The sequence below is a fragment of the Ascaphus truei genome, chromosome 2, assembly GCF_040206685.1.
Source record: "Ascaphus truei isolate aAscTru1 chromosome 2, aAscTru1.hap1, whole genome shotgun sequence".
Lineage (NCBI taxonomy): Eukaryota > Metazoa > Chordata > Amphibia > Anura > Ascaphidae > Ascaphus > Ascaphus truei.
This window is the reverse complement of record NC_134484.1, coordinates 2946529-2959154: the sequence shown is the minus strand read 5'-3', so window position 1 is coordinate 2959154 and position 12626 is coordinate 2946529. Positions and strand designations below refer to the sequence as shown.

General features: G+C 60.7%; 1 protein-coding gene across 3 annotated transcripts in view; it reads right to left on the bottom strand.

The window, feature by feature from the left end:
• The window catches only part of LOC142474895 (kinesin-like protein KIFC3), a 203022-nt gene that overhangs the window by 114520 nt on the left and 75876 nt on the right, over positions 1 to 12626 (bottom strand). The window lies entirely within an intron of this gene.

Here is a 12626-nt window from a genome sequence, read left to right as displayed (position 1 = left end):
AATAAAAAGGGGGACATGAGTGGGAAAGGGAAACGAGGAAGGAGGGACAGGTGTAATGGAAAGATGGGATGAAGAAGGGAGGGTGAAAGAGAAATGGAAACAAAAAGGGATAGAGATGAATTGGGACAGGAGAGAAAGAGATGGGAGGGAGAGAAAGAGAAGGGGGGGGAGAGGAAGAGATGGGCGGGAGAGGAAGAGATGGGCGGGAGAGGAAGAGATGGGCGGGAGAGGAAGAGATGGGCGAGAGAGGAAGAGATGGGCGGGAGAGGAAGAGATGGGCGGGAGAGGAAGAGATGGGCGGGAGAGGAAGAGATGGGAGGGAGAGAGAGATGGGAGGGAGAGAAAGAGAAGGGAGGGAGAGAAAGAGATGTGGGAGGAAGAGATGGGCGAGAGAGGAAGAGATGGGCGGGAGAGGAAGAGATGGGAGGGAGAGAAAGAGATGGGTGGGAGAGAAAGAGATGGGCGGGAGAGGAAGAGATGGGTGGGAGAGGAAGAGATGGGAGGGAGAGAAAGAGATGGGAGGGAGAGAAAGAGATGGGTGGGAGAGAAAAAGATGGGGCGGGAGATGGGAGGGAGAGGAAGAGATGGGTGGGAGAGGAAGAGATGGGTGGGAGAGGAAGAGATGGGAGGGAGAGGAAGAGATGGGAGGGAGAGGAAGAGATGGGAGGGAGAGGAAGAGATGGGTGGGAGAGAAAAAGATGGGGCGGGAGATGGGAGGGAGAGGAAGAGATGGGTGGGAGAGGAAGAGATGGGTGGGAGAGGAAGAGATGGGAGGGAGAGGAAGAGATGGGAGGGAGAGGAAGAGATGGGTGGGAGAGGAAGAGATGGGTGGGAGAGAAAGAGATGGGCGGGAGAGGAAGAGATGGGTGGGAGAGGAAGAGATGGGAGGGAGATAAAGAGATGGGAGGGAGAGAGAGATGGGAGGGAGAGAAAGAGAAGGGAGGGAGAGAAAGAGATGTGGGAGGAAGAGATGGGCGAGAGAGGAAGAGATGGGCGGGAGAGGAAGAGATGGGAGGGAGAGAAAGAGATGGGTGGGAGAGAAAGAGATGGGCGGGAGAGGAAGAGATGGGTGGGAGAGGAAGAGATGGGAGGGAGAGAAAGAGATGGGAGGGAGAGAAAGAGATGGGTGGGAGAGAAAAAGATGGGGCGGGAGATGGGAGGGAGAGGAAGAGATGGGTGGGAGAGGAAGAGATGGGTGGGAGAGGAAGAGATGGGAGGGAGAGGAAGAGATGGGAGGGAGAGGAAGAGATGGGAGGGAGAGGAAGAGATGGGTGGGAGAGAAAAAGATGGGGCGGGAGATGGGAGGGAGAGGAAGAGATGGGTGGGAGAGGAAGAGATGGGTGGGAGAGGAAGAGATGGGAGGGAGAGGAAGAGATGGGAGGGAGAGGAAGAGATGGGTGGGAGAGGAAGAGATGGGTGGGAGAGAAAGAGATGGGCGGGAGAGGAAGAGATGGGTGGGAGAGGAAGAGATGGGAGGGAGATAAAGAGATGGGAGGGAGAGAAAGAGATGGGCGGGAGAGGAAGAGATGGGCGGGAGAGGAAGAGATGGGCGGGAGAGGACGAGATGAGAGGGAGAGGACGAGATGAGAGGGAGAGAAAGAGATGGGGTGGGAGAGAAAGAGATGGGGTGGGAGAGAGAGATGGGAGGGAGAGGAAGAGATGGGAGGGAGAGGAAGAGATGGGAGGGAGAGGAAGAGATGGGTGGGAGAGGAAGAGATGGGTGGGAGAGGAATAGATGGATGGGGGAGGAAGAGATGGGAGGGAGAGGAATAGATGGGTGGGGGAGAGGAAGAGATGGGTGGGAGAGGAATAGATGGATGGGAGAGGAAGAGATGGGAGGGAGAGGAAGAGATGGGTGGGAGAGGAAGAGATGGGAGGGAGAGGAAGAGATGGGAGGGAGAGGAAGAGATGGGAGGGAGAGGACGATTGGAAGAGAGAGAAATGGTTGAACAGAAAATGAAAGGAAGAAGGGTGATGAATTGGGAAGGAAAGAGAGATAGGAGGCATTACAGCATACAATATACACATACAATATACACAAACAATATACACATACAATATACACATACCATATACACAAACCATAAACACATACCATATACACATACAATATACACATACCATATACACAAACCATAAACACATACCATATACACATACAATATACACATACCATATACACAAACCATAAACACATACCATATACACATACAATATACACATACCATATACACAAACCATAAACACATACCATATACACATACAATATACACATACCATATACACATACCATAAACACATACCATATACACATACCATATACACATACAGTAGGAAGAAAATAAGCTATTTACACTCAGCATAACTGAAACGTCAATCAGTTATTCAGTGCAATACTGAGTAACAGAACAGTATATTATTCCTCACAAACCGCAGAAAGATACAGGAATCCCTGGAATTGGCAGATTTCTGAGTGCAGCGAATTACTTACATTCTGTTTCGCCGTTTACAATAAGGTACCGGCGCTATGAGCGCACAATATATACAGTGATATAAGAACGACGCAGATACTGGTCACCGAGAGGTAAGTATGTCGCTAGGAGTCGCAAATGTACATTGCTAGCTGGTTAACCCCTTATGCGTGCAGCGGGGTGACGTGCAGATGATGTGATGTGTAGCTGATGTGCAGCGGGGTGTGATGTGCCGTGGGGTGTGATGTGCAGGGGGGTGTGATGTGCCGTGGGGTGTGATGTACTGTGGGGTGTGATGTGCCGTGGGGTGTGATGTGCCGTGGGGTGTGATGTGCCGCGGGGTGTGATGTGCAGCGGGGTGTGATGTGCCGTGGGGTGTGATGTGCAGCGGGGTGTGATGTACTGTGGGGTGTGATGTGCCGCGGGGTGTGATGTGCAGCCGGGTGTGATGTGACGTGGGGTGTGATGTACTGTGGGGTGTGATGTGCAGCGGGGTGTGATGTACTGTGGGGGGTGATGTGCCGTGGGGTGTGATGTGCAGCCGGGTGTGATGTGCCGTGGGGGGTGATGTGACGTGGGGTGTGATGTACTGTGGGGTGTGATGTGACGTGGGGTGTGATGTGCTGTGGGGTGTGATGTGCAGCGGGGTGTGATGTGCCGTGGGGTGTGATGTGCCGTGGGGTGTGATGTACTGTGGGGTGTGATGTGACGTGGGGTGTGATGTGCCGTGGGGGGTGATGTGACGTGGGGTGTGATGTACTGTGGGGTGTGATGTGACGTGGGGTGTGATGTGCTGTGGGGTGTGATGTGCCGTGGGGTGTGATGTGCCGTGGGGTGTGATGTGCCGTGGGGTGTGATGTGCTGTGGGGTGTGATGTGCAGCGGGGTGTGATGTGCCGTGGGGTGTGATGTGACGTGGGGTGTGATGTACTGTGGGGTGTGATGTGACGTGGGGTGTGATGTGCTGTGGGGTGTGATGTGCAGCGGGGTGTGATGTGCCGTGGGGTGTGATGTGCCGTGGGGTGTGATGTGCCGTGGGGTGTGATGTGCTGTGGGGTGTGATGTGCAGCGGGGTGTGATGTGCCGTGGGGTGTGATGTGCAGCGGGGTGTGATGTACTGTGCGGTGTGATGTGCAGCGGGGTGTGATGTGCCGTGGGGTGTGATGTGCAGGGGGGTGTGATGTGCCGTGGGGTGTGATGTACTGTGGGGTGTGATGTGCCGTGGGGTGTGATGTGCCGTGGGGTGTGATGTACTGTGGGGTGTGATGTGCCGTGGGGTGTGATGTGCCGTGGGGTGTGATGTGCCGTGGGGTGTGATGTGCCGTGGGGTGTGATGTGCTGTGGGGTGTGATGTGCAGCGGGGTGTGATGTGCCGTGGGGTGTGATGTGCAGCGGGGTGTGATGTGCAGCGGGGTGTGATGTGACGTGGGGTGTGATGTACTGTGGGGTGTGATGTGACGTGGGGTGTGATGTGCTGTGGGGTGTGATGTGCCGTGGGGTGTGATGTGCCGTGGGGTGTGATGTGCCGTGGGGTGTGATGTGCTGTGGGGTGTGATGTGCAGCGGGGTGTGATCTGCCGTGGGGTGTGATGTGCAGCGGGGTGTGATGTGCAGCGGGGTGTGATGTGCCGTGGGGTGTGATGTGCCGTGGGGTGTGATGTGCAGCCGGGTGTGATGTGACGTGGGGTGTGATGTGACGTGGGGTGTGATGTGCTGTGGGGTGTGATGTGCCGTGGGGTGTGATGTGCAGAGGGATGTGATGTGACGTGGGGTGTGATGTGCTGTGGGGTGTGATGTGCCGTGGGGTGTGATGTGCCGTGGGGTGTGATGTGCCGTGGGGTGTGATGTACTGTGGGGTGTGATGTGCCGTGGGGTGTGATGTGCCGTGGGGTGTGATGTACTGTGGGGTGTGATGTGCCGTGGGGTGTGATGTGCCGTGGGGTGTGATGTGCCGTGGGGTGTGATGTGCAGCGGGGTGTGATGTGCCGTGGGGTGTGATGTGCCGTGGGGTGTGATGTGCCGTGGGGTGTGATGTGCAGCGGGGTGTGATGTGCCGTGGGGTGTGATGTGCCGTGGGGTGTGATGTGCCGTGGGGTGTGATGTGCCGTGGGGTGTGATGTGCCGTGGGGGGTGATGTGCCGTGGGGTGTGATGTGCCGTGGGGTGTGATGTACTGTGGGGTGTGATGTACTGTGGGGTGTGATGTGCCGTGGGGTGTGATGTGCCGTGGGGTGTGATGTGCCGTGGGGTGTGATGTGCAGGGGGGTGTGATGTGCAGCGGGGTGTGATGTGCTGTGGGGTGTGATGTGCCGTGGGGTGTGATGTGCAGCCGGGTGTGATGTGACGTGGGGTGTGATGTACTGTGGGGTGTGATGTGCCGTGGGGTGTGATGTGCAGCCGGGTGTGATGTGACGTGGGGTGTGATGTGCCGTGGGGTGTGATGTGCAGCGGGATGTGATGTGACGTGGGGTGTGATGTGCTGTGGGGTGTGATGTGCCGTGGGGTGTGATGTGCCGTGGGGTGTGATGTGCCGTGGGGTGTGATGTGACGTGGGGTGTGATGTGACGTGGGGTGTGATGTGCCGTGGGGTGTGATGTACTGTGGGGTGTGATGTGCCGTGGGGTGTGATGTGACGTGGGGTGTGATGTGCTGTGGGGTGTGATGTGCCGTGGGGTGTGATGTGCAGAGGGATGTGATGTGACGTGGGGTGTGATGTGCTGTGGGGTGTGATGTGCCGTGGGGTGTGATGTGCCGTGGGGTGTGATGTGCCGTGGGGTGTGATGTGACGTGGGGTGTGATGTGACGTGGGGTGTGATGTGCCGTGGGGTGTGATGTACTGTGGGGTGTGATGTGCCGTGGGGTGTGATGTGCCGTGGGGTGTGATGTACTGTGGGGTGTGATGTGCCGTGGGGTGTGATGTGCCGTGGGGTGTGATGTGCCGTGGGGTGTGATGTGCAGCGGGGTGTGATGTGCCGTGGGGTGTGATGTGCCGTGGGGTGTGATGTGCCGTGGGGTGTGATGTGCAGCGGGGTGTGATGTGCCGTGGGGTGTGATGTGCCGTGGGGTGTGATGTGCCATGGGGTGTGATGTGCCGTGGGGTGTGATGTGCCGTGGGGGGTGATGTGCCGTGGGGTGTGATGTGCCGTGGGGTGTGATGTACTGTGGGGTGTGATGTGCCGTGGGGTGTGATGTGCCGTGGGGTGTGATGTACTGTGGGGGTGTGATGTGCCGTGGGGTGTGATGTGCCGTGGGGTGTGATGTGCCGTGGGGTGTGATGTGCAGCGGGGTGTGATGTGCCGTGGGGTGTGATGTGCCGTGGGGTGTGATGTACTGTGGGGTGTGATGTGCCGTGGGGTGTGATGTGCCGTGGGGTGTGATGTGCAGCGGGGTGTGATGTGCCGTGGGGTGTGATGTGTCGTGGGGTGTGATGTGCCGTGGGGTGTGATGTGCCGTGGGGTGTGATGTGCCGTGGGGTGTGATGTGCCGCGGGGTGTGATGTGCCGTGGGGTGTGATGTACTGTGGGGTGTGATGTGCCGTGGGGTGTGATGTGCCGTGGGGTGTGATGTGCCGTGGGGTGTGATGTGCCGTGGGGTGTGATGTACTGTGGGGTGTGATGTGCCGCGGGGTGTGATGTGCAGCGGGGTGTGATGTGCAGCCGGGTGTGATGTGACGTGGGGTGTGATGTGCAGCGGGGTGTGATGTGATGTGCCGTGGGGTGTGATGTGCTGTGGGGTGTGATGTGCCGTGGGGGGTGATGTGCCGTGGGGTGTGATGTGCCGTGGGGTGTGATGTACTGTGGGGTGTGATGTGCCGTGGGGTGTGATGTGCCGTGGGGTGTGATGTACTGTGGGGTGTGATGTGCCGTGGGGTGTGATGTGCCGTGGGGTGTGATGTGCCGTGGGGTGTGATGTGCAGCGGGGTGTGATGTGCCGTGGGGTGTGATGTGCCGTGGGGTGTGATGTACTGTGGGGTGTGATGTGCCGTGGGGTGTGATGTGCCGTGGGGTGTGATGTGCAGCGGGGTGTGATGTGCCGAGGGGTGTGATGTGCCGTGGGGTGTGATGTGCCGTGGGGTGTGATGTGCCGTGGGGTGTGATGTGCCGTGGGGTGTGATGTGCCGCGGGGTGTGATGTGCCGCGGGGTGTGATGTGCCGCGGGGTGTGATGTGCCGTGGGGTGTGATGTACTGTGGGGTGTGATGTGCCGTGGGGTGTGATGTGCCGTGGGGTGTGATGTGCAGCGGGGTGTGATGTGCCGTGGGGTGTGATGTGCCGTGGGGTGTGATCTACTGTGGGGTGTGATGTGCCGTGGGGTGTGATGTGCCGTGGGGTGTGATGTGCCGTGGGGTGTGATGTGCCGTGGGGTGTGATGTACTGTGGGGTGTGATGTGCCGTGGGGTGTGATGTGCCGTGGGGTGTGATGTGCCGCGGGGTGTGATGTGCCGCGGGGTGTGATGTGCCGCGGGGTGTGATGTGCCGCGGGGTGTGATGTGCCGCGGGGTGTGATGTGCCGCGGGGTGTGATGTGCCGTGGGGTGTGATGTGCAGCGGGGTATGATGTGCCGTGGGGTGTGATGTGCCGCGGGGTATGATGTGCCGTGGGGTGTGATGTGCCGTGGGGTGTGATGTGCAGCGGGGTGTGATGTGCAGAGGGGTGTGATGTGCCGTGGGGTGTGATGTGTGATGTGTGATTTGCCGTGTGGGGTGATGTGCTGTGGAGGGAGTGGGGTGATGTGCTGTGGGGTGTGATGTGCCGTGGAGGGAGGGGGGTGATGTGCCGTGGGGTGTGATGTGCCGTGGGGTGTGATGTGCAGTGGGGTGTGATGTGCCGTGGGGTGTGATGTGCAGCGGGGTGTGATGTGCAGTGGGGTGTGATGTGCCGTGGGGTGTGATGTGCAGCGGGGTGTGATGTGCCGTGGGGGGTGATGTGTGATGTGTGATTTGCCGTGTGGGGTGATGTGCCGTGGGGTGTGATGTGCCGTGGGGTGTGATGTGCTGTGGGGTGTGATGTGCTGTGGGGTGTGATGTGCTGTGGGGTGTGATGTGCAGCCGGGTGTGATATGCCGTGGGGTGTGATGTGCCGTGGGGTGTGATGTGCCGTGGGGTGTGATGTGCAGCGGGGTGTGATGTGCAGCGGGGTGTGATGTGCAGCGGGGTGTGATGTGCAGCGGGGTGTGATGTGCCGTGGGGTGTGATGTGCCGTGGGGTGTGATGTGCCGTGGGGTGTGATGTGCCGTGGGGTGCGATGTGCCGTGGGGGGTGATGTGCCGTGGGGGGTGATGTGCCGTGGGGTGTGATGTGCCGTGGGGTGTGATGTGCCGTGGGGTGTGATGTGCTGTGGGGTGTGATGTGCCGTGGGGTGCGATGTGCCGTGGGGGGTGATGTGCCGTGGGGTGTGATGTGCCGTGGGGTGTGATGTGCCGTGGAGGGAGGGGGGTGATGTGCCGCGGGGTGTGATGTGCCGTGGGGGGTGATGTGCCGTGGGGGGTGATGTGTGATGTGTGATTTGCCGTGTGGGGTGATGTGCCGTGGAGGGAGGGGTGTGATGTGCCGTGGGGGGTGATGTGCCGTGGGGTGTGATGTGCCGTGGGGTGTGATGTGCCGTGGGGTGTGATGTGCCGTGGGGTGTGATGTGCCATGGGGGGTGATGTGCAGCGGGGGGTGATGTGCCGTGGGGGGTGATGTGTGATGTGTGATTTGCCGTGTGGGGTGATGTGCCGTGGAGGGAGGGGTGTGATGTGCAGCGGGGGGTGATGTGCCGTGGGGTGTGATGTGCCGTGGGGGGTGATGTGCCGTGGGGGGTGATGTGCCGTGGGGGGTGATGTGTGATGTGTGATTTGCCGTGTGGGGTGATGTGCCGTGGAGGGAGGGGTGTGATGTGCAGCGGGGGGTGATGTGCCGTGGGGTGTGATGTGCCGTGGGGTGTGATGTGCCGTGGGGTGTGATGTGCCGTGGGGTGCGATGTGCCATGGGGGGTGATGTGCCGTGGGGTGTGATGTGCCGCGGGGTGTGATGTGCTGTGGGGTGTGATGTGCCGCGGGGTATGATGTGCCGTGGGGTGTGATGTGCCGTGGGGTGTGATGTGCCGTGGGGTGTGATGTGCCGTGGGGTGTGATGTGCCGTGGGGTGTGATGTGCCGTGGGTTGTGATGTGCCGTGGGGGGTGATGTGCCGTGGGGTGCGATGTGCCGTGGGGTGTGATGTGCCGTGGGGTGCGATGTGCCGTGGGGGGTGATGTGTGATGTGTGATTTGCCGTGTGGGGTGATGTGCTGTGGAGGGAGGGGGGTGATGTGCCGTGGGGTGTGATGTGCAGCGGGGTGTGATGTGCAGAGGGGGGTGATGTGCTGTGGGGTGTGATGTGCAGCGGGGTGTGATGTGCTGTGGGATGTGATGTGCCGTGGGGTGTGATGTGCCGTGGGGTGTGATGTGCCGTGGGGTGTGATGTGCCGTGGGGTGTGATGTGCCGTGGGGGGTGATGTGCCGTGGGGGGTGATGTGCCGTGGGGGGTGATGTGCCGTGGGGTGCGATGTGCCGTGGGGTGCGATGTGCCGTGGGGGGTGATGTGCCGTGGGGGGTGATGTGCCGTGGGGTGTGATGTGCAGCCGGGTGTGATGTGCCGTGGGGTGTGATGTGCCGTGGGGTGTGATGTGCCGTGGGGTGTGATGTGCAGCGGGGTGTGATGTGCAGCGGGGTGTGATGTGCAGCGGGGTGTGATGTGCCGTGGGGTGTGATGTGCCGTGGGGTGTGATGTGCCGTGGGGTGTGATGTGCCGTGGGGTGCGATGTGCCGTGGGGGGTGATGTGCCGTGGGGGTGATGTGCCGTGGGGTGTGATGTGCCGTGGGGTGTGATGTGCCGTGGGGTGTGATGTGCCGTGGGGTGCGATGTGCCGTGGGGGGTGATGTGCCGTGGGGTGTGATGTGCCGTGGGGTGTGATGTGCCGTGGAGGGAGGGGGGTGATGTGCCGTGGGGTGTGATGTGCCGTGGGGGGTGATGTGCCGTGGGGGGTGATGTGTGATGTGTGATTTGCCGTGTGGGGTGATGTGCCGTGGAGGGAGGGGTGTGATGTGCAGCGGGGTGTGATGTGCCGTGGGGTGTGATGTGCCGTGGGGTGTGATGTGCCGTGGGGTGCGATGTGCCATGGGGGGTGATGTGCCGTGGGGTGTGATGTGCCGCGGGGTGTGATGTGCTGTGGGGTGTGATGTGCCGCGGGGTATGATGTGCCGTGGGGTGTTATTTGCCGTGGGGTGCGATGTGCCGTGGGGGGTGATGTGTGATGTGTGATGTGTGATGGGTGATGCGCTGTGGAGGAAGTGGGGTGATGTGCCGTGGGGTGTGATGTGCCGTGGGGTGTGATGTGCCGTGGGGTGTGATGTGCAGCGGGGTGTGATGTGCCGTGGGGTGTGATGTGCCGTGGGGTGTGATGTGCCGTGGGGTGTGATGTGCCGTGGGGTGTGATGTGCCGTGGGGTGCGATGTGCCGTGGGGGGTGATGTGCCGTGGGGTGTGATGTGCCGTGGGGTGTGATGTGCCGTGGGGTGTGATGTGCAGCGGGGTGTAATGTGCCGTGGGGTGTGATGTGCAGCGGGGTGTAATGTGCCGTGGGGTGTGATGTGCCGTGGGGTGTGATGTGCTGTGGGGTGTGATGTGCAGCGGGGTGTGATGTGCAGCGGGGTGTGATGTGCCGTGGGGTGTGATGTGCTGTGGGGGGTGATGTGCCGTGGGGTGTGATGTGCAGCGGGGTGTGATGTGCCGTGGGGTGTGATGTGCCGTGGGGTGTGATGTGCCGTGGGGTGCGATGTGCCGTGGGGTGTGATGTGCCGTGGGGTGTGATGTGCCGTGGGGTGTGATGTGCCGTGGGGTGTGAAGTGCCGTGGCGTGTGATGTGCAGCGGGGAGTGATGTGCAGCGGGGTGTGATGTGCCGTGGGGTGTGATGTGCCGTGGGGTGTGATGTGCCGTGGGGTGCGATGTGCCGTGGGGTGTGATGTGTGATGTGTGATTTGCCGTGTGGGGTGATGTGCTGTGGAGGGAGTGGGGTGATGTGCTGTGGGGTGTGATGTGCCGTGGAGGGAGGGGGGTGATGTGCCGTGGGGTGTGATGTGCCGTGGGGTGTGATGTGCAGTGGGGTGTGATGTGCCGTGGGGTGTGATGTGCAGCGGGGTGTGATGTGCCGTGGGGTGTGATGTGCCGTGGGTGTGATGTGCCGTGGGGTGTGATATGCAGCGGGGTGTGATGTGCCGTGGGGTGTGATGTGCCGTGGGGTGTGATGTGCCGTGGGGTGTGATGTGCAGCGGGGTGTGATGTGCCGTGGGGTGTGATGTGCCGTGGGGTGTGATGTGCCGTGGGGTGTGATGTGCCGTGGGGTGTGATGTGCCGTGGGGTGTGATGTGCCGTGGGGTGTGATGTGCCGTGGGGTGTGATGTACTGTGGGGTGTGATGTGCCGTGGGGTGTGATGTGCAGCGGGGTGTGATGTGCCGTGGGGTGTGATGTGCCGTGGGGTGTGATGTGCTGTGGGGTGTGATGTGCAGCGGGGTATGATGTGCCGTGGGGTGTGATGTGCCGCGGGGTATGATGTGCCGTGGGGTGTGATGTGCCGTGGGGTGTGATGTGCCGTGGGGTGCGATGTGCCGTGGGGTGTGATGTGTGATGTGTGATTTGCCGTGTGGGGTGATGTGCTGTGGAGGGAGTGGGGTGATGTGCTGTGGGGTGTGATGTGCCGTGGAGGGAGGGGGGTGATGTGCCGTGGGGTGTGATGTGCCGTGGGGTGTGATGTGCAGTGGGGTGTGATGTGCAGTGGGGTGTGATGTGCCGTGGGATGTGAAGTGCCGTGGGGTGTGAAGTGCCGTGGGGGTGTGATGTGCAGTGGGGTGTGATGTGCAGCGGGATGTGATGTGCAGCGGGGTGTGATGTGCTGTGGGGTGTGATGTGCTGTGGGGTGTGATGTGCCGTGGGGTGTGATGTGCAGCGGGGTGTGATGTGCTGTGGGGTGTGATGTGCTGTGGGGTGTGATGTGCCGTGGGGTGTGATGTGCCGTGGGGTGTGATGTGCCGTGGGGTGTGATGTGCTGTGGGGTGTGATGTGCAGAGGGGTGTGATGTGCCGTGGGGTGTGATGTGCCGTGGGGTGTGAAGTGCTGTGGGGTGTGATGTGCAGAGGGGTGTGATGTGCCGTGGGGTGTGATGTGCCGTGGGGTGTGATGTGCTGTGGGGTGTGATGTGCAGAGGGGTGTGATGTGCCGTGGGGTGTGATGTGCCGTGGGGTGTGAAGTGCCGTGGGGTGTGATGTGCAGAGGGGTGTGATGTGCCGTGGGGTGTGATGTGCCGTGGGGTGTGATGTGCTGTGGGGTGTGATGTGCAGAGGGGTGTGATGTGCCGTGGGGGGTGATGTGTGATGTGTGATTTGCCGTGTGGGGTGATGTGCCGTGGGGTGTGATGTGCCGTGGGGTGTGATGTGCAGCGGGTTGATGTGCCGTGGGGTGTGATGTGCCGTGGGGTGTGATGTGCTGTGGGGTGTGATGTGCCGTGGGGTGTGATGTGCCGTTGGGATGTGATGTGCCGTGGGGTGTGAATGGCCATGGGGTGTGATTTGCCGTGGGGTGTGATGTGCTGTGGAGGGAGGGGGGTGATGTGCAGCGGGGTGTGATGTGCAGTGGGGTGTGATGTGCAGTGGGGTGTGATGTGCAGGGGGGTGTGATGTGCAGCGGGGTGTGATGTGCCGTGGGGTGTGATGTGCCGTGGGGTGTGATGTGCAGCGGGGTGTGATGTGCAGGGGGGTGTGATGTGCAGCGGGGTGTGATGTGCCGTGGGGTGTGATGTGCTTTGGGGTGTGATGTGCTGTGGGGTGTGATGTGCAGCGGGGTGTGATGTGCTGTGGGGTGTGATGTGCAGCGGGGTGTGATGTGCCGTGGGGTGTGATGTGCCGTGGGGTGTGATGTGCAGCGGGGTGTGATGTGCAGCGGGGTGTGATGTGCCGTGGGGTGTGATATGCAGAGGGGTGTGATGTGCCGTGAGGGGTGATGTGCCGTGGGGTGTGATGTGCCGTGGGGTTTGATGTGCCGTGGGGTGTGATGTGCCGTGGGGTTTGATGTGCCGTGGGGGGTGATGTGCTGTGGGGTGTGATGTGCCGTGGGGTGTGATGTGCAGAGGGGTGTGATGTGCCGTGGG